Here is a 20,807-nt window from a genome sequence, read left to right as displayed (position 1 = left end):
ATCGCCTACCCCAGGGAGCCCAGCCTAATATACTGCTTTACATCCCCAGCCTCATTCTTCCCGCAGACGTTCTCATCCAGATGCCACTGCTGTGCTGAAGGGGGAGGCTGGAGCTAAGAATGGAGATACCTTCGTGATCTCTCGTTCACTTAGAGCTAGTTGGGTTATGTTGGAGTAGGGGCCTTTCCCAAATCCCCAAGACATGCACGAGGGCAGTAAACTCCACTCATATTTCTCTGGTGTTTGCTCTTCTCAACAAAAAAATGGCGGTCATAAACAGTATTGAACAAGCAGCATTGCAAGAGCCAGGGTGGAACCATCTAGTATCTTGTTTGTTCTCATTTTAATCATCTGCCCACTTAACATATGCATGAAAACTTAATCATTTCCAGCCTGAGGCTTTTAGACAGCAGCAATGGCAGACAGCAGGAGAGTCTTGAAAACTGTGAAGCCAATGTAAATTTAATGGGTCAAAACAAATTTCTTAGCACCTGTTGGTCTTTAAAGACTCTTAGCAAGCCATTCCTCTTCTTCCCAGGGGACTTGAAGACAGCCATTCCTGGATTATTTGGATTTTTCATGGTCTTTTAGCCACTATTCAACAAGTATAATAAAGCACCACATTCATTTATTCTAATAGTAATAAAAAGCATGGATCAGTGCCTCCTGAGACTTGAATTCCAAACAGAAATGTTTTGTAGAAATTCAATACTCATAAAGCTGATTTCTACATATTGATTTTATATGAACTTCAAAGTGCATAAAAAATAAAAAGTTGAATTTTAAAGAAGATACGCACAAGGTGGTATGAACCCATTTGAAAAGATTTGGAAGAGGCTTGCTGTTTTTGTTTTTGCCTTATTTGGTTTTGTTTTCCAGCATTCTAGGAGAAGGCATATTCCCCCAGAGCAGAAATTGTTTTTATCCCATTTAGGACACTCCATCCATGAGATAATTGAGTAGAATTGGATTTGGAAGGACTGTGGAAACGAAGAATGTCTTACTGGTCATAGCAATGAGTTCCTTTTCCTCTGGTGCAGATTTTTGTTGTTGTTGCTGTTATCCTAATAACAACAGCAACAGCAATCATGATGTCAACAATAGTTAAGTGTTTTGAGCATTGAGGTTCATGCTGGGCATTGTGCCAGCATATATATCATCTTTATGTATACCTTCTGTCTTAAATCTCATCACAACCCTGTAATGCAGTTACTTCCATTATCCTCATTTTATAGAGGAGGTAATTGAGGCAAGGGGAGGCTAAATAACTTCCTCCAGTGCATACAGCTAGTAAGTGGCAAAGCAGGGATTTGGATCCAAGTCCCTCCCACTACCCCCTCTTCTGACCCAGAGTTCATTTTCATCCACTGGCAATTAATATCTCACACTAATATTTTTTCATCTTTCCCTGATGATAAACCTAGCATCAGGTATATAAAGACCGTCTTTGGGAAGCAACAGATCTCATTCTTTTCAGCTTTCCCACTGTGTCTTATTTAAAAATTTCCCCAAAGTATCAGAGAAAAAGCCCTTCCTGTCATTGGGTAGATTAAAATGACAAGACGAGGCACCTGGGTGGCTCAGTCGGTTAAGCATCCGACTTCAGCTCAGGTCATGATCTCACAGTCCGTGAGTTCGAGCCCCGCGTCGGGCTCTGGGCTGATGGCTCAGAGCCTGGAGCCTGCTTCAGATTCTGTGTCTCCCTCTCTCTCTGCCCCTCCCCTGCTCATGCTCTGTCTCTCTCTGTCTCAAAAATAAATAAAAATATTTTTTAAAAAAAGCTAACAGCTTTAAAAAATAAATAAATAAAATAAAACGGCAAGAGTGTTTGAGTACATTCCTTAGACCACTCCTTTTTTTTTTTTCTTTCATCTAAGGACCATCTAAAATCATTGCCAAGTAAAAACAAATCATTAATACTGAGCTTGTCTTTCACTCATAATGAGACAACAGGTTTAATTGCTTGATACTGTCCCTGGTTGTCAATAGTAAGATTTCGTTCCCCATAGAGGAATAAAAGAGGGACAAGTTGTTTGTTTAAAGCTCCCAGAACATTTTTCATTTGTGGAGATGGATTTTGAATCTTTATTTCAAATCTGGTAATATGTTCACATACAGCATCTACTTATAAGTAAGCTAGAATGTGTACGTAGGTTAAGTTCCTCTCTTCTGAAATAAACAACTTTGAGTGAGGCATTTTAGACATGTAGATGTGTATTTCAACCAGAGATCGAAAGTAGGGGTATATTTGGAAGATCTATGATTTTCTGAGCCTTCCCCCCACCCCAAATATGAATTTAGACTGGGGCGCCCGGGTGGCTCAGTTGGTTGAGGGACCAACTCTTCATTTTTGCTTCAGGTCCTGATCTCCCAGTCATGGAACTGAGCCCTATGTTGGGCTCCTGCTGAGCGTGGGCCTGCTTGGGATTCTCTCTCTCCCTCTCTCTCTGTTCCTCCCCTGCTCACACACTTGCACTCTCTCTCTCTGTCTCTCAAAATAAATAAATAAACATTTAAAAAATAAATTTAGATGGCCACACATTGCCATCTTTAAGACTGAATGATGCAGGTTTTGGAGAATGCACTGCCAAACACGGGACGCCCTACCTTACCTGTGAAGATGAGTATGCTTCCAGATGATATGCAGGTTTGTGTTCTAACTCGTCCTGGGAAACAGAAGTCTAAACTCCGAGGAGCAGTGGAGACATGATCAAAGCATCTCCTATCTGAGAGAGGGAAGTGAGACCTTTCTCCTAAGCCAAGGTTTAGGAGAGAGATGGCTTCTGGAGGACTCTTGTGAAGGGTCATATCAAATAAACCTTCCAACTAGTGAATTTCATGTTTTCTTTTTGCAATTGCCTGATGTTACCCCTAAGTCTTATGATTAAGACATATTAATTTTGCTTTGGATTAATTTAACAAGAAAAAAAAAGCTGTTTCCTAGCTTGAGGAAAATGGAAATAAAAATCCTACAAAACCTACCAATCAGAGCTGCCTAGGGCAGTTGTCTGGGGCCAGGGACGGCAAGCAACAGCAAGCTGAAATAGAACAGACCAATCCTGGGAATTGTCTAGATATGTTTCCTATGTGTCACAGGGCTCTCATCTCCTAAGTGGGATATTTCTGGGGGAAGGAAACTGGGCAGAGCTGGAGACTATCCTGTCCAAATGGCTTGCCTAACTCTAGAAAGGAAATTGACTCTCATCTGCTATAGACTGTCTTGCTTATAACAACAGAGTCTAAAGCTGGTTGGAGGAGAGGCCATGAAAGTGGAAGGGAGAGTAGGGTATTCTCATTTCCAGATCTGGGAAGCTGCCCCTACTGTTCTTAAAGGGAAGAACAATAATTCATCATTGAGTGTTAACAACATCTTGTGTTTATATAAATCGTTAAGCTATAATTTTTTTAAAAACCTAGCATTTGTTAGGAGTTACTATTCATAGTTACCGTATTAGATGCTTTTCACAAATTAAACTCCACATGGAGTAGATACCTCATGCAGTAGAGACTATCATTTTACAGGTGGGGGCCTGAGGCTCAGAGACATTCACCAATGTGCCCAAGGTCACACAGCCAAAAAGTAATGGAGTCAATTTGACTCCAGAGTACGATCTAATTTTCATTATACTCTACTAACTCTTGCTTCACTAAGCACTTCCCAACGTAGAAAATGTGTTTGATCTTCACACAGGCCCGTTAAAGTAAGCAGGAAATACGTGGTCATTCCCCATTTTTCATAAAAGGACATTGATGTTAGGGATGTTGCCCATCTCATCTTGCCTATTGAATTGTTGCCTAAGAAGGGAATACAGCCCTATTCTCTTGACTCCTGGTTCTTTGTTCCTGCCACTCACAACTGAATGCGACTGTATTAATGAGGCGTCTATGCAAACGCCACTCTGCTAGTTCATATAAAGGGGAATGGAACAAAACCCAGTCTTGACCCACCAGAAAACTAAAATCTACACAGATACAAGATCATCTCTAACTTTTGTTCCACCAAGGATTATGGACGATCTGCTATATTGCACTGTTGTGGATGCCAGGGATGATTGATGATAAAAACAGCTGCTCCCCAGACCCAGCCCATGGGGTCAGAAAGGAGGTGGTCCTAAGAACACTTTCAATACCACAGGACAGGGACTGTGGGGAGACGGAAGTTCTTCATTCTGCCTCGCTGGTGTAGGAGTATACATACGGGTATCTGGGCAATCTTCACAAAAGAGGTAACACACAGGTGCATTTAAATGAGTACCTGGGAATTTGCCGGCTGAGCATGGCACAAAAGACATCCTAGAGTACAGACTGCACCTGTCAAGGCCCCGAGAAGGCAAGAACGGTGCAGCTCATTTGGAGAGAGCTTCAATCTAGTGGAGCATGGCCTGTTTTGGACCAGGTGGGGAGAGGTAGGACCGGCAAAGGTGGACAGATGTCAGGACCAGAAGAGCCTCATTCATCTGTTCCAAAGGCCAGTGAGGAGTAGGTTGTTGCCAAGAAGAGACAATGCAAGTGCCAGAAAGGAGGAGGCGCGTGGGGCTTGCGGCAAAGTCTCCTTTCTAGTCTTCAGAGCCACCTTTCATTCCCAAAAGACAAAGTTGCTAATGTTTTTGTCGCTGTCACAAGGCAAACCATTTCACTCTGACCCGAACCAACTGACCCATGGGTCAGGGTCATCAGAATTGTCATAATCCACATCTGTGAGTGTTTGCCAGGATCACTTTGTGATGTCTACATTTGGACTCATTTTCTACTGCACCATCTGTTTAAAACTGATCCTCGCAGGTGGCTGGCTGCCTGTCAGATGCCTCACATTTTGTCATGTGCGCTGCGAGTTAAAAGGAAAAAGAAGCTCTTAAGAGCATGTACTCCTGTGTCTTTATAAACCAGGGTGAAAACAACTATTCACAAAGTCAATTACTTTGTGCAGGGCTTGCACATACACAATACTTTTGTGCATGTGTGGAATGATACGGGGGGGGGGGGTGTGCACTGGTGGTGAAGCGGGTGGGCAGGTGAAGGAGAATGCAGGGACAATCACAATTAAGAAAGGACAGGAGGGCACGTGGGTGGCTCAGTCGGTTAAGCATCTGACTCTTGGTTTCGGCTCAGGTCATGACCTCCTGGTTCATGAGTTCAAACCCCACATTGGACTCTGAGCAGACAGTGCAGAGCCTGCTTGGGATTCTCTATCTCTGTCCCCCAACACTGCTTTGCTCTCTCTCTCAAAATAAATAAACTTAAAAAAATAAGAAATATAATAAAAAGGACAGGAAAATTCACATTCTATAATCTGATTGCTACAAATGCTTTACCTGCCCTCATTTTCAATTGGCTCAGAAAATCAATTAGAAGCCTGGATATTAGTAAGTATTGTGTATTATTTTGGCTCTTCTGTGTGATATGAAGGAGTCAAGAGGATTGTGTGCAAGCATGCATGCTTACTGATGTGTGTGTGTGTGTATGTGTGTGTGTGTAGACAGTTAAAAGCACTGACCTGAAAATTCCACCAGCCAACAGATTTTTGTAGAGTTTTTCTGCCCACCCAGACAGCTAATTATCCAAAAGCTAATTAGGATGTTAAATTTAACAAAACGCACCACTTCCAGAAAAAAGAACGGGTACGACAACCTAACACTTATTATATGTAATGATTGGTGAGGGGTAAAAACAAAACATAACAAAATATGTCAGTGAAGAAGTCTTAGTTTGCAGACTGAGGCAGAGGAATCCGATTTGACTATTTCTAGAATACGAACTAACCCGTGAGTGGCGACCCTATTCCCTGATTTAGGGTTTTCCATAGTCAGTCTCCACTGTGACCTCATAGACAATAACTGATCTTTGTTTTCTTCTGAGAAGAACAAGTAGGTGGTTGATTTAGAGGCTGTTGGGCTGGTTCAATTTTCAGAACAAGTGATTTATTGTGGCTCTTCCAGACTTGCTCTTTTAATAAGTTTTGTTTTGTTTTTAAGGAAGAGCAATGACAACTGGGACTTCTGGTCCTTTGACGAAGTAGATGTCCTATTCTCACTTGTGCCCGGAAGAAGAAGAAAAATATTGGATCCTGCTGAAACCTAACAAGGACACAGAGCTGCGGTGTTGTGTTTGTTCCCGTTGAAGGTCAGCCTGCAAAAAGCTTGGCATCCAGGAAGCAATTCAATTCTGTTTAGGGATTGTATCTGGTAATTACACTCTCCTTAAATCTATGCCTGAGTTGTAAATCGAGAAGAAAACCTTCCAGCAGCCACCCCGTGATCCTTTTTAAAAGGGCAATTTCAAAAAAGTTCAAGAACCTTCAAGGTGCAGGTAATTCTTTGATATTTAGAAGGATTGCAATGAAAAGTCATTAGATTTCATTACGTGGAAATAAGGATTCGTCCTTTAAAAAAAAAAAGAAAGAAACTGAGCACAATCATTCTTAGTATGTACTTTGTTCTGAATGGACATATGTGGATATGTATAAAACAGAGTGGCCGTACTAAATGTTTTTCCCCACAGTCTATGTCTTACTATCTCTACAAAAGAAAATGAAACCAAGTAGGCTTTAGGGATACATAAATGCATTTTTAAATGTTTTTACCTTGGGGGTTAAAAATTAAATAAGCAAAACTCAACCTCTCTAAATTCTTAACAAGCGTTGAAACATACTGAGGAAAGATATATTTAAATGCTATAGGAAAGAACAATATCAAGTATATGCTCTCAAAGGACTTTGCTGTTTTCTTCCCATGGTACTCAAACTCCAAACACGGTACCCTGAACCAAGCATAATAAATACCTTCACGCATAACATCTCTCCACCGTCCTCCACTCATACGGATATTGTTGGCCACACAGTACTCATTTATCGTGAGTCTGGACACTACTTACGAATTCTTAACGCAAACTTTACAACTGTTGCTATGAAGTCACTGAGGCTAAAACTTGTGATAAAACAAATGTGTCTCTCTGTATTAGACCCTTCATGAACTTGACTCCCTTCCTGTACTGCAAGTGAGAAAGTACAAGAAAAGCTTAGAGTAGTCACAGTAGTGGTAAAACAGACCTTCCGACGGAGCGCAGAATGGTTGTTTCTCTGCAGGTACCAAACATGCCTCTGTTCTTTGGTTCTGTCCCATCCAGGACAAGCCCCTTATTTCACTAGCCACTTCTGTGTCCTTCCTTTTGGCTGTTCTTCATCTCAAATCAATTTTTTACTGAAGAACCTAAAATTCCTTCTCATCATTTTTTTACTGAAGAACCTACAATTCCAAGGTCTTCCATTCATTAACGGCATAGATGAGTACAGTCAGAACAAAATAAAAGAAATGAAAAGTATTTCACATTTTCATAGCATAAAAGCTTAGCTGGAGCCACTTGGTGTTCTTCTCGAAGTTGATAATATCATAATATGATTTAGGGACTTAGACTTCTTGACAAAGGCAAGTGCAAACATCCTGTAACATTGTTTTCAACATATTTTCCAATAGACATTTCCTTTCACACTTTGAAGATGGCAAAATCTCTCCTAGTTGAACAGTAGGTGTCTGAAAAATTGAGTTTCATACTTAGGGCGTCTCTAGGCAATGGAAAGGAGAATAGCACTTCACTGGTGCCATTTATGTATTATATTGATTATCTGGTAAAGCTGTCAGAATGCCTTCTTGAAAATCTCAAGAGGGCAGTTGTGCTTCCTCAAGTCCGTATAAGAAAAGAAGGTTGAATCGTTGCAAGGGGTTCAAAAATTCTGTGTGTCCTCCCCTGATTGCACTGCATGGCACAACGAGAAGAAATTGAATTTTGGCAAAAAACAGAAAGAAAAAATAGTCTCCAAAGCATTTCTAGGACATAACCATTATGGAAGTTAAATTTGTTTTATTGTTTTTTCTACATTACAAATTTACGATGAACTACAAGGGCATTTGCTAGAGAGCTTCACCTTTCTTCACCTGAAACCTCGTGTTTGCCAGGTCTTTTAATGCAATGTATCATTTGTAACCATAATAATTCAGAAGAAGTCATGCATCTCCCTAGAAAGACTGCATGAAAAGCTTCTTTAAATCATTTTCTGTCCTATAATAGTGCTTAAATCATTTAAAAGTAAAATATTTTGGCACTTTAAAAAAATCCCTTTAAAAAATCTCCTAGTGGGGCGCCTGGGTGGCACAGTCGGTTAAGCGTCCAACTTCAGCCAGGTCACGATCTCGCGGTCCATGAGTTCGAGCCCCGCGTCAGGCTCTGGGCTGATGGCTCAGAGCCTGGAGCCTGTTTCCGATTCTGTGTCTCCCTCTCTCTCTGCCCCTCCCCCGTTCATGCTCTGTCTCTCTCTGTCCCAAAAATAAAGAAAAAACGTTGAAAAAAAAATTTTTTTTTTAAATCTCCTAAAGATTGTTTGCTGCGAGTTAAATTGCTGGTATGAGTAAGTAGTGGGCACTTAATTTCATTTGCCCCCTTGGTTCCAGTAACCAAGAAATATTTGATGAGTATGAGATGAGAGAAAGTGCTAAGGTAAAAGGGATATTGGGGGCACCTGGGTGGCTCAGTCAGTTAAGCCACTGACTCTTGACCTTGGCTTAGGTCATGATCTCACAGGTTCATGATGGAGCCCTGTGTTGGGCTCTGCACTGACAGTGTGGAGCCTGCTTAGGATTCTCTCTCCCTCTCTCTCTGCCTCTCTCTCTCTCTCTCTCTCTCTCAAAATAAATAAATAAACTTTTTTAAAAAGGGGATATTGCTCTCATTCTCAAAGAGTTTGGAGTCTTCTAGTGAGCACCATTTATGAGAGTAAGTCCTAGAATATAAACTTATGGATAGGTCTGGAACAGATAATACTTACTTGCTAGGAATAGGTGTTTATGCATTTCAAAAGTTGTTCTCTAATGGGAAATATTTTTAAAATAAAGTTTAAGATACAATGTTTTTACTTTAACCATTAAATAAAGTCACCAGGCTTTTAATTTTAGTACTGCAAATACTGCTTTTTCACTAAAGCAGAAAGTAAAACACATTGAATTTCGTTCCCATATACAGTAGCCTCCATTTTTTTTCTTTGTTTATAGTCTGTGTTGAAAATTCAGTGCAAGTAAGTGGGAGGACATCTTGTGTTCATGGATTGAAAGACTTAATATAATTAAGATTCAATAATATCCAAAACAATCTATGGATTTAGTGTAATCCCTATCAAAATCTCAACAGTGTTGGCAGAAATAGAAAAAAATCCTTCCTAAAATTCCCATGGAATCTAAAGGGATCCCAAATAACCAAAACAATATTTTTTTAAAGATTTTTTTAAGTAATGTCTATACCCAAGGTGGGGCTCAAACCCACAACCCCAAGATCAAGAGTCACATGCTCTATGAACTGTGCCAGCCAGGCTCTCCAAAACAATCTTAAGAAGAAAATTGGAAGCCTCACACTTACTGATTTCAAACCTTAGCACAAAGAAAGTTACAGTAACCAAAATAGTATGATATCACTACAAAGATCTGTAAGCCAATGGAATAGAATAGAACGCCCAGAAATAAACCTGTACAAATATGGTCAAATGATCTTCAACAAGGGTGCCAAGACCACTCAATGGGGAAAGGACAATCTCTTCAACAAATAATTCTGGGAAAACTAAATATCCACATGCAAAAGAATAAAGATGAACACTTACACAGTATACAAAAATTAACTCAAAATGGTATGAAAGACCTAAATAAAAAGTTAAAACTACAAAACTCTTAGAAGAAAACTGTAGAAGTGCTGACAACACTGACTCCATCCATCTCTGGCCCTCTATCTTGTTTATGACCGCACAATGACCTCTCTCAAGGTTGCGTGTTCCAGGCCCCTTGGTAGTTAATGTTTATCCTGACTGGAATGTAGGAAGGTTTTTTTCTGATCTTCCCTAAGGGGCTCAGAGGCACCACTTTAGATGACAAGGACATATAACTGGTGCACAGGTGTCACCACTTTAGACCTCACCACAATGCTCTTTGCTCTATAAAAGCTGTGGATTAAGGTCCAGACTTGGTGGAGAATAGCTGGGTAGCATCCAGACCATCCATCTGCTCGATCCACCCCAGTCAGTAAGTTACCCTGAAATAAAACTCTCTGTAAATGATATAGAGTGTCTTGCTGCATTTTTCCATCTCAAAGTGTTCTCTCAGTCTGGAGGATATCTTACTGCCCTCCTCCACCTTCTAACAAAAACAGGAGGAAAGCTTCATGAAATTGGATTTGAAAATAACTTCTTCGATATGACACCAAAAGTACAAGCAAAACAAATAAAAATAGATAAATCGGAATATATCAAATTTTAAAACTTCTGTGCATCAGAGAACAGAATCAACAGTGAAAAAAGTTAACCTAAAGAATAGAAGAAATATTTGCAAATCATATTACTGATAAAAGGTTAATATCCAGGATGTATAAAGAACTACAACTCAACAACAACAAACAGTCCAATTAAAAAATGGGCAAAGAACTCGAGTAGACATTTCTCCAAAGAAGATATACAAATGGCCAACAAGCCATGAAAAGATGCTCAACATCACTAATCATTAGAGAAATGCAAATTAAAACCACCAGATAGACACTACCTTACACCCACTAATATGGCTACTCCAGAGACAGAAAGAAAGAGAGAGAGAGAGAGAGAGAGAGAGAGAGAGAGAGAGAATAACAAGTAACGGACAAGATGTGGAGTAATTGGAGCCTTTGGTGGGAATGTGAGGTAGTACACTATGGTTCCACTATGGAACACAGTATGACAGTCCTAAAAAAATTAAAAATACAACTGCCATATGATCCAACCGTCTTACTTCTAGGCATATATTCAAAGGAATTGAAAGCAGGATCTCAAAGAGATATTTATACACTCATTATTCACAATAACCAGAAGCTGAAAAGAAAGTAACTTAAGGTGTCCATTGAAGGATGAACGGATAAACAAAATGTGGTATATGCATACAATGGAATATTGTTCAGCCTTAAAAAGGAAGAAACTCAGACACATGCTATAAGGAACCTTGGGGGCATTACGCTAAGTGAAATGAGACAGTCACAACACAGTAAATACTGTATGATTCCAGTTATATGAGATACCTAGAGTAGTCAGATTCATAGAGACAGAAAGTAAAAGAGTGTTTGCCAGGGACAGGGGGAGGGGAAATGGGGAATTGCTGCTTAATGAGTATAGAGTTTCAGTTTCATAAGATGAAAAGAGTGCTGGGGGCTCCTGGTTGGCTCAGTCAGTTAAGCATCCAACTTCAGCTCAGGTCATGATATCGCGGTTCATGGGTGCAAGCCCCAAGTTGGGCTCTGTACTGACAGCTCTGAGCCTGGAGCCTGCTTCAGATTCTGTGTCACCCTCTCTCTGCCCCTCCCCCACTCATGCTCGCTCTCGCTCGCTCGCTCTCTCTCTCTCAAAAATAAAAACATTTTTAAAAATTAACAAAATACAATTTTCTTTAAGCCTAGAGCAAGAGGTCCATATTATCCAACTCCCTCCCTGGCCAAGTACGTTCCTGAGTTTTTAGAGGACACGTGGTATGTGTTACATCATTAATGGATGATGCAGGCAGCAAACTCTTTCACAGTCCTCCCATGGAGAGGTGGAGTCTGTTTCCTCTCCACTTGAATCTGGGCTGATCTCTGATGGCTTTGACCAATGGAATATGGCAGAAGTTATGCCATGGAAGATTCTAGGTTAGGCTGCAAGAGAACAGGCATTTCCACCTTGATCTCTTGGAGCTCTGAGCTGCCATGTAAGCAATCCAGCTACCCCACTAGAAAGACCACAGAGAGAGACCCTAAGGTTGCATGGAGGGGAAGAGCAGCCAGCTGGGCACTGCCTTCCAGACATCCTGCCGAGGTGGGTGGACATATCCTAGACCCTCCAGATCAAACCGGCCTTTCTAGTTGACATCACACAGAGCACAAAAAATTCGTTCAGCTGAGCCCTGCCAAAATTACGGGCCCACAAAGCAATGAAATAAAGTATTATTGGTATAGTTTCTTATAAAGCAATAGACAACCAGAAAAAAACGCTTTAAGAATTTAGTCTTTGAAACTTCTTCCCTCCTTCCTAAAGACTGAAATGAAATGATAAAAGGACAAAGAGAAATGTAATTGCAGATTGATGTCAAGATGAAAATGAACTTAGAAAAGTGAAGATCTCATTTTAGCATAAAATTATATGCTTATGTGATTGAAAGTGAAGATCACATGGGAAAGGGCCAGATAAGCACTAATCATACACAATAATTCATTTCATACAGGGATGAAAAATAATATCAGTGAGGACATGGGAGCATCTTTGCTATTGCTAGCTTTATCTTCTAATTACATACCCCATGCTGATATTTTGCCTGTAATACCGAACACACCCGCCCACTGTTCACTGAATCTACTCACAAAGCTGAACTAAGAAATGGTAAGTGGATGTCGGAATGGAGCACAGAGGAGGAGGACAGTACGTTAGAATTGGCTGAGGGGCGCCTGGGTGGCTCGGTCGGTTCAGCATTCAATTCTTGATCTCAGCTCAGGTCATGATCTCACAGTTCGTAAGATTGAGCCCGGCATCAGGCTTTATGCTGACGGTGTGAAACCTGCTTGGGATTCTCTCTCTCCCTTCCTCTCTCTCTCTCTGCCCCTCCCCCACTCATGCGCTCACTCGCTCTCTTCAAATAAATAAATAAACATGAAAGATTTTTGATTGAGGCAGAACTGTCTGATACTGCTCTCTGCTCAGACAGACAATAAAGTCTCACAGACACTGAACGTCGGCGAACACCTATGTTTCAACCTGTTGCCCAGGTGGTTGCTCCTCAAGCAGTTGGTGAAGGTGATGGAAAAGTAGCAAATTTCTGACACTATGCTGAGAAATGAAGAAAGGAAAATGTACTTCTGCTTCTGATCCTTTTTCTGGGTTTGACATAAGGCAGAAGAAAATATTCCATCCAAATTAAAGACCACCTCTCACTTCATATATTAACTCAGGGTGTTGTATATCATCACTTCTAATCATGACTTACAAGTATTTGTTTTTGGCATTTTCAGAGGTCAGTCCCCAGCAGACCTATTATGCAAGCAATTTCATTCAGCTTGGAAATTGTACTCTGTAATTACACTATCCTTCAATAGTCACCCTGACTAGAATGTAAATAACCCAGGGAATTATATGGCTTAACATACTTTTACATTCAAAATAAAGTTGGCTGTGAAATTTAAAGCAGGGGATATAGGCTGATTCCCAAGCTTGTCTTCTCTATAATCCCCAAAGCCCATATCCAGGCATTTCAATTATTTTGGTATATATAACTTTTAAGCTCACAGTGTTTACTAGGTTTTTCTTTTCAAAGTAACATTGGTTTGGGGAGAATCCTACCTGGGTGTGGCTCTTCAAGTCCTCACAGGAGGTAAGAGAAAGATATTCTTTTATGCACAATAAATATTTGGGTTTGACTTTAGGTTGCTTTCCAGCATCTAATATCAATTACTTAACAATTTACATCCTCTGCTACCTATTCTTATTTGTAAATAAGACTACATATTAAATACTTACCTTGTAGGGTTGTTATAAAAGTTGGAGATGAGGTATCTAAAGATATGGAGCTAAGGGGCGCCTGGATAGCTCAGTCAGTTGAGCGTCCGACTTCAGCTCAGGTCACGATCTCACAGCTGGTGAGTTCGAACCCCAAGTCGGGATCTGTGCTGACAGTTCAGAGCCTGGAGCCTGTTTCGGATTCTATGTCTCCCTCTCTCCCTGCCCCTTTCCCGCTCACATTCTGTCTCTCTCTCTCAAAAATAAATAAACATTTAAAATTTTTTAAAGATATAGAGCCAAAAAATAATAATAATAAAGATATGGAGCCAGAACTGTATACTCATTAACTATGCAACCCTGGATGATTAGCCTTGATTTTCCATGACGGTTTTGTCATCTATAAATAAAAAGGAAGAGGTGGGCACCTGGGTGGCTCAGTCAGTTAAGCATCCAACTTCAGCTCAGGTCATGATCTCACAGTTCGTGAGTCAGGCCCGCTTCAGGCTCTGTACTGACAGCTCAGAGCCTGGAGCCTGCTTCAGATTCTGTACCCTTCTCTCTCTCTGCCCCTCCCCTGCTTGCTCTCTATCTCTCTCTCAGAAAATAAATACTCATTTAAAAATTTTTTTTTGATAAAAAGAAAATTATATGCTTAGAGCATAGAGTTTTGTGAGAAGGATAAAATTATGTATGGAATATCTTAGCAAGCACTTACTAAGTGTTAGCATTGATGATGATATGGTGATGACACAATAATGATACCTACACATAGTAGTTGCTCAGTAAATTATAGCTATTAAAAAAAATTTAATGTTTATTCATTTTTGAGAGACAGAGCATGAGCAGGGAAGGGGCAGAGAGAGGGAGACACAGAATCTCAAAAAGGCTCCAGGCTCCGAGCTGTCAGCACAGAGCCTGACGCGAGACTCGAACTCACAAACTTCGAGATCTTGACCTGACCTGAGCCGAAGTCGGACGCTCAACCGACTGAGCCACCCAGGTGCTCCTCTAGCTATTTAATGTTATTGAATTTAAAGAAAATGGAGTAAATCCTATGCCACATGTATTCAGAATAGGAAAACTAGAATACATGGTCTAGTGTGCATTCTATCTATGTGAAAATAATCCAGGTTTATGATTTGTTCAGGGCCTGAAGCCATAAATATGACCAGAATAAAAAGACCGATTTTCAATAGCTTTATTCAGCTATTCTCATCCCAACTGTGCATTGGCATCAACTCTTGATTTTTCTAAAATGACAGACATGCAGGCCATACCTTTTACCCCAATAATTCTGGTCTACAGGTGACTGATATACAGACTATCTTGAAAGTCACATAGGCATCTGATGCATTTCCTAGATTGTGTATGCCACAGCTAGTCCTAGCCTGACGAGAGACCTTGCCAAGGAAAAACAAGTAAGTTCAAAACCCCTGTATCGTGTCCTTTACTACTAAAACTTCTATTAACTCAAGACCCTATAACTTGATTTTAGAAAGTAGAATTGGCTCAGTCTGGGTCTCTGAATAAAATGCCAGCTAAGGAAATTCAAATATTCATAGAAATATTGAAACACTTCTAGAAGTTAGTCATCAATTCTAATTCTATTTTCAAAAGCTACATATTTTAGTAAAAATGAGTAGTCTTGAGGTAAAAGTGTATGTGATCCTCTAGCCTAAGCCAGCAGCCACCAACCAGAGCTGTGATCATTTTTTGGGAGTCAGGGTTTGAACCTGGGTCTGTGTGACTTGATGGTCTGTGTTTTTTCCAGCGTATCCTTCTATCTCAGGGCTATATGCCCACAGTAAGAAGGATGAGACAAGGCCCCGGGTTTCCATCCCACATTCAATCCAGGGATGCAACCCTAATGTAAAAAGTGTCAATTTTACATTTTGGCTTGCCTTTAAGGACAGATAAGCAGTAAGAAAAGAATTGTACAAATCCCAGGTCACTAATTTATTCCTTCTCTTCTTTGTTACGGAATGCCAGAATCTTTACACGTTCGTATAACAAGGTAAACTAGTGACTCAGCAATCATCCGATTAATTTGCATCATGCTAACAATGCTTCTGGGTAAAGAGGGCCAAACCAAAATAGTGCTGAGATAATCTGATTTCACTTGCACAGACCAGGTGACCCAGGTAATTGCGAAAACCCCCACTTAGTTTTAAAGTGTGTAAACACAGTCAGAGCATGAGGTTTGCTATATTTGATTTCGCCTGCACTATAGAAAACCAAATCCTCACTAAGACTTCCAATAGACCGGTAATGACGGTGGGGAATTGCAGGTCTCAACCTCTCCTTTGCGGGGAGGGAGACAGCTTGGGTAAGACCGCACACCAAACATTTACAGGCTTTGAAGAAAGGGCTGATTGGAAATTGCTCCTGAGAGAAGATCAAAGGTTGGGGCTTTGTGGAGAGAGGAACAGGATGGGTTTTAAATCAGTTTTTAAATCATAATGCTTTGTCAGTCAGCTGAGCACAAAGCATCAAGGCCTTTGCTGGGCAGAGAACAATTTTGACACAGAATGAAATGGGAAAATAGGATGTAAGAGGGAAGCTTAATGAACAACTTTGTGTCGATTTTTAAAACTGGATTTGGTTTGCTTTAAGGAAACTTTAAACATAAAGAACAGCCAACGATGTCAAAAGAAAAAGCAAGAGCAGTAAAACCGTCCAGATGTGACCGGCACAAGGTACATTGGAAAAAACATGGGCTGTCAAGTCAGACACAGCAAGGTGCAATGTCTGACTCCACGGCTTACTAGCCCTGACAAGTTACTTTCCCCGAAACTTTGCTTCCTCATCTGTAAAAGGGGGCCCTTCGTAAGCTTCTCACGGAATTGTTACAGCAATGAAACAAGACACTTCCTGTCAAGCGGCAGGAATAGTGTCTCCAGTCGAACAGTAGATATCAATTCCTTCCTCTCCCTCACCTCCAGACATCTACATGGAATAGTCTTTGATTATATTAGAAGCCATCCCTATCCTGGGCTTCCAAAAAGGAATGATACCATAAAGACTATAAATGACAAAGGAAAATACATGAGTGGTGTTTGGCTCGCCAAAATCGGTAGTCCGCCCTTGGTACTAAAAGTGTGGTCGGTGGGCTGTGCCTGGGTGGCTCGGTCGGTGAAGCGTCTGACTTGATTTTGGCTCCGGTCATGAACTCACAGTTTCAGGAGTTCGAGCCCCACATCAGGCTCCGCACTGCTTGGGGTTCTCTGTCTCCCACTTTCTCTGGGCCTCCCCCATTCATGTTGTCTCTGTCTCTAAATAAATTTTTAAAAAATTAAAAAACGTGGTCCCTTAACAGCAGTGTGGCTACCCTCCGTGAGCTTGTTTGAAATACAGAATCTCAGATCTCATCTCAAACCTACTGAATTGGGATCCGCATTCTGAAAACATCCCTAGATGGTTTCTACGGACATGAAATTTTGAGAGGCAGAGGTCTGACTTCATACCATCCAAGGAATTGTTTTCCTTTCTATATCAACTGGTTGTAGACTTGACTTCTAAAATAAAATCTTTAACATTCAAAGTCCTTCTGCAAAATGGGCTTAGTTTGTACTTCGAATGTTGTTCAGAGACACTTAGCCTTCAGATGTTTTTGTGCACAGGTGTAGGGTTTATGTGTGATTTTTGTCTTTGTGTTTCTGTGATGGATATTATGAAGTGTTCTAGCAACCCAACATTCAAAACTGTTTTTACTTAAGGTGCTCCTGGGGGGCTCAGTCAGTTAAGCATCTGACTCTTGATTTCGGCTCAGGTCATGGTCTCGGGGTTCATGAATTTGGAGCCACATAGGGCTCTGCCCTGGTGGCGGGGAGTCTGCTTGGGATTCTCTCTCTCCCTCTCTCTGCCCTTCCCCCACTCGCACTCACTCTCTTGCTCTCTCTCGCTCTCTCAACACAAACTTAAAAAACGTTTTTAGGGGCGCCTCGGTGGCACAGTCGGTTAAGCGTCTGACTTCAGCCAGGTCACGATCTCGGGGTCCGTGAGTTCGAGCCCCGCGTCGGGCTCTGGGCTGACAGCTCAGAGCCTGGAGCTTGTTTCCGATTCTGTGTCTCCCTCTCTCTCTGCCCCTCCCCCGTTCATGCTCTGTCTCTCTCTGTCCCAAAAATAAATAAACGTTGAAAAAAAAAAGTTTTTAATTAATATTCAAAAATTAACTATTTCTTTTCTAAATATGGAATAATACTTTCCATGGCACCTCAAATTTATCTAAATGGTTTCAAATAATTTTAGTTTACAAGAAAAAATGTTTTTAATTGTTCTAATTGTATGAAAGGAGATTTTTTTTCAAAGGAGATTTTTTTTTTGAATTCTCTTTTCTTTCTCTTCTACATCCGTGAATTGACTCGAAAAATTCAAATTTGCTTTAACCATTTTTTAAGAAGGTGGAGCTACCACCAAAAAAAAAGTCTAACACTGAATACAAAGGACAAAGATCTTCCCCAGAGGGGTCTAGCATCCTGAATCTGATGTTTAGGGAAGAACTCAGGTTTCTCATTTTCCAGACCAATGAAGCCAAGGTAACATTGGAGGGACTGAGCTGGGAAAGGAGATGACCTCTCTGTCTGGACAAAAGTGGAGGCAGCACAGAGGAGTAGTTGAGAGAGCGGGATTTAGAATAAGAAAACCCGGAGTTCTTATTCAGGCCCTGCAATGGGCTAGTTGGGTGCTTCTGGGCGTGATACATATTTTTCTGAATCCCAATTCTGGCTTCATAGAATGAGGAATCACAAACGTCAGTGGATTATTGTGTGACTCAAACCATACAAGTAAATACATGTAAGGTATCCAGAAGAGTACCAGCCAGGTAGTATAGGGCTCAGTGACTCAGAGCTGGTAGTGTCATTGTTTGCATGTGCAAAGTAAAGGCCTTTGGTTATGGATGCAAACCACAATGCAGGCGTTTCACCCTCTAGTACCTTACCCGCTGGGCAGCTGGGTATATGGGCTGTGAGAAGTATTCTATTGCAATGTTTAGATAAGAAATTATAGCACCTCAGGGCCCCCGAGAGGCTCAATCAAAGTGTCCAACTTCGGCTCAGGTCACGATCTTGCGGTTCACGAATTCAAGCCCCACAGGGGGCTCTCTGCTGTCACCACAGATCCCGCTTCGGATCTTTTGTCCCCTTCTCTCTCTGCCCTTCTCCCACTGGTTTCTTCTCTCTCTGTCTCTGTCTCTGTCTCTCTCTCTTTCACTGTCTCAATAAATAAATAAACGTTAAAAAAAAAAGAAAAGAAAAAAATTACAGTACCTTAATTTATTGAGTGCTGGTTCCAAGCACTTCTGTAAGGGCTTTACATATACTGTATCTTTACCCTTCACAACAATCATCTGTGTTGTTGCTATTATTATCCCCATTTTACAGAACTAGAATCAGAAACACAGAGAAAAATGCCTTGCCAAAGGTCACATGGTAAAGTGGCTATAGTGGGCAACTATAATTTTTTTTCCATCTCCCTACCGAGCACTTTAGGTAGAGCACATTTAGGAAATGTTTGAAGGGGGATCCTGCTGTGAACACTGAATGGTGGGATGATTAAATTTGCATGTCGCTTGGTAAGGCTGCAGTGCCCAGCTGTTCAGTCAAATACTAGTGTAGATGTCCCTGTGAAGGTAATTTTTTTTTTGTAATTGACATTTTAATCAGTAGACTTTGAGTAAAGCAGATTCCCCCTATTGTAGGTAACCTTCATGAGTCAGCTGGAGGCCCTCATGGAGGCAAAGGCAAGATTTCCCAAAGAAGGAATTGAGTCACAACTGCAACATAGAAATGCTGCCTGAGCTCCCAGCCTACCTGGCTGCCCTGTAGAATTCACACTCAAGACTGCAACATCTCCTCTCACCTGAATTTCCAGCCTGCGGGCCTGCCCAATAGATTTCAGACTTTCCAACTCCTGTAATCACTTGAGCTTAAAATAAAGTATCTTAAAATAAAATAAAATGTTGCTTCTACTTCTCTGGGGAACTCAAATACAAATGGGGACATAAATCTCCTCTCCTCCTCTCTTGAGACTTAAGAGCACAACACAACCAGTCACAAAGACGGAGGGGGAGTTGAGCAATTATTGACGATGATAACGACATCAAGTATGTACTGGGGGCCGATATCCCATGGCAATGGCACCAGTGGCAGCTTCCCCATCGGGTTGTTCCTTCCCCATCAGGCTGACCTCCCCACCGCCGGGCCTCTTTGGTTTTCTGCCCATTCTTTGAGACTGGCTTTCCAGCTTTACTATAGACTCTATTATTCATTATCCTTCTTGTAATTTCCTTTATGTTTAAGGAAGCCCAATTGTCCTCTGTTGCTTACAGCCAGAGCACCCTGATTACACAGTGGTGGAGCAGTGATATGCATCTGGGTGTCTAACTGCTGTGCCTCCAGTCCTTTCAGCCTATTTCCTGCCACAACGGAACTTCTCATTGGAAAAGGACCTTAGCAGTCAAGTCCAATTTTAAAGATGTGGAAACTAAGACACAAACCATTGATTGTGGACTCTAAAACTCAGTGGGAACGACGAGAAATGACTCCAGGTGACAAAGGGTTATATAAAGAAAATCAAGGGTTATAAAAAGGATTATATAAAAAAAGTTATACCTATCTATTCACAAATCCCAATATATCTAAATTAGGGGTTGAAGCTACAAAGAGACAAACTAAGAATGAATTAAAATTCCAAAAAAAAAAAAAAAAAGGAAGACCTTTCTTATATTTCAGGAAAAGAAGCACTTACATACCTCATACAATCCAGCAGAAGAGAGAAGATTTCAAATAAGGATAAATTGAATCAGAGATGCTCGGGAGCTCAGGACCAAGAGACACTGGCCACAAAGAAAGATGGGAGTGAAGAGCTCCAGTGGAAATAAGAGGGATTACCTGGGTATCTACAAACCAAGCCAGGAGTCCACCTTCACCCAGCTCCAGCTAGTTTCTCCCAGCTCAGATCTTTAAGAACCGTGGCCAACAAACATATTATCCTCGGGCAAGAAACTGGAGGATTCCTCTTCCGGGATGGTATGGCCCAGGGGAAAGAGCTACAGAGATTGGTACCTGGAAGTACCCCCATAAAATGACAAATCTCTGCCCAATCCTGATGATATTTTTAGGTTTACCATTTGACAAGCCACCCTTATATGCACAGGACTCCCAGATGGTTTCTCAGTGCCCGGCTCTTAAATATGAACAGAAAGCCAAGCATCTCCAGATACTCGAGAAAAGTCTCTACCATAATAGTGAAGAGCCAATCCCCAATAACCCAAAAGGGAACCCCCTTACAAAAT

This window comes from Prionailurus viverrinus, chromosome D2 (genome assembly GCF_022837055.1).
Source record: "Prionailurus viverrinus isolate Anna chromosome D2, UM_Priviv_1.0, whole genome shotgun sequence".
Classification (NCBI taxonomy): domain Eukaryota; kingdom Metazoa; phylum Chordata; class Mammalia; order Carnivora; family Felidae; genus Prionailurus; species Prionailurus viverrinus.
This window is presented reverse-complemented; position numbering follows the sequence as displayed.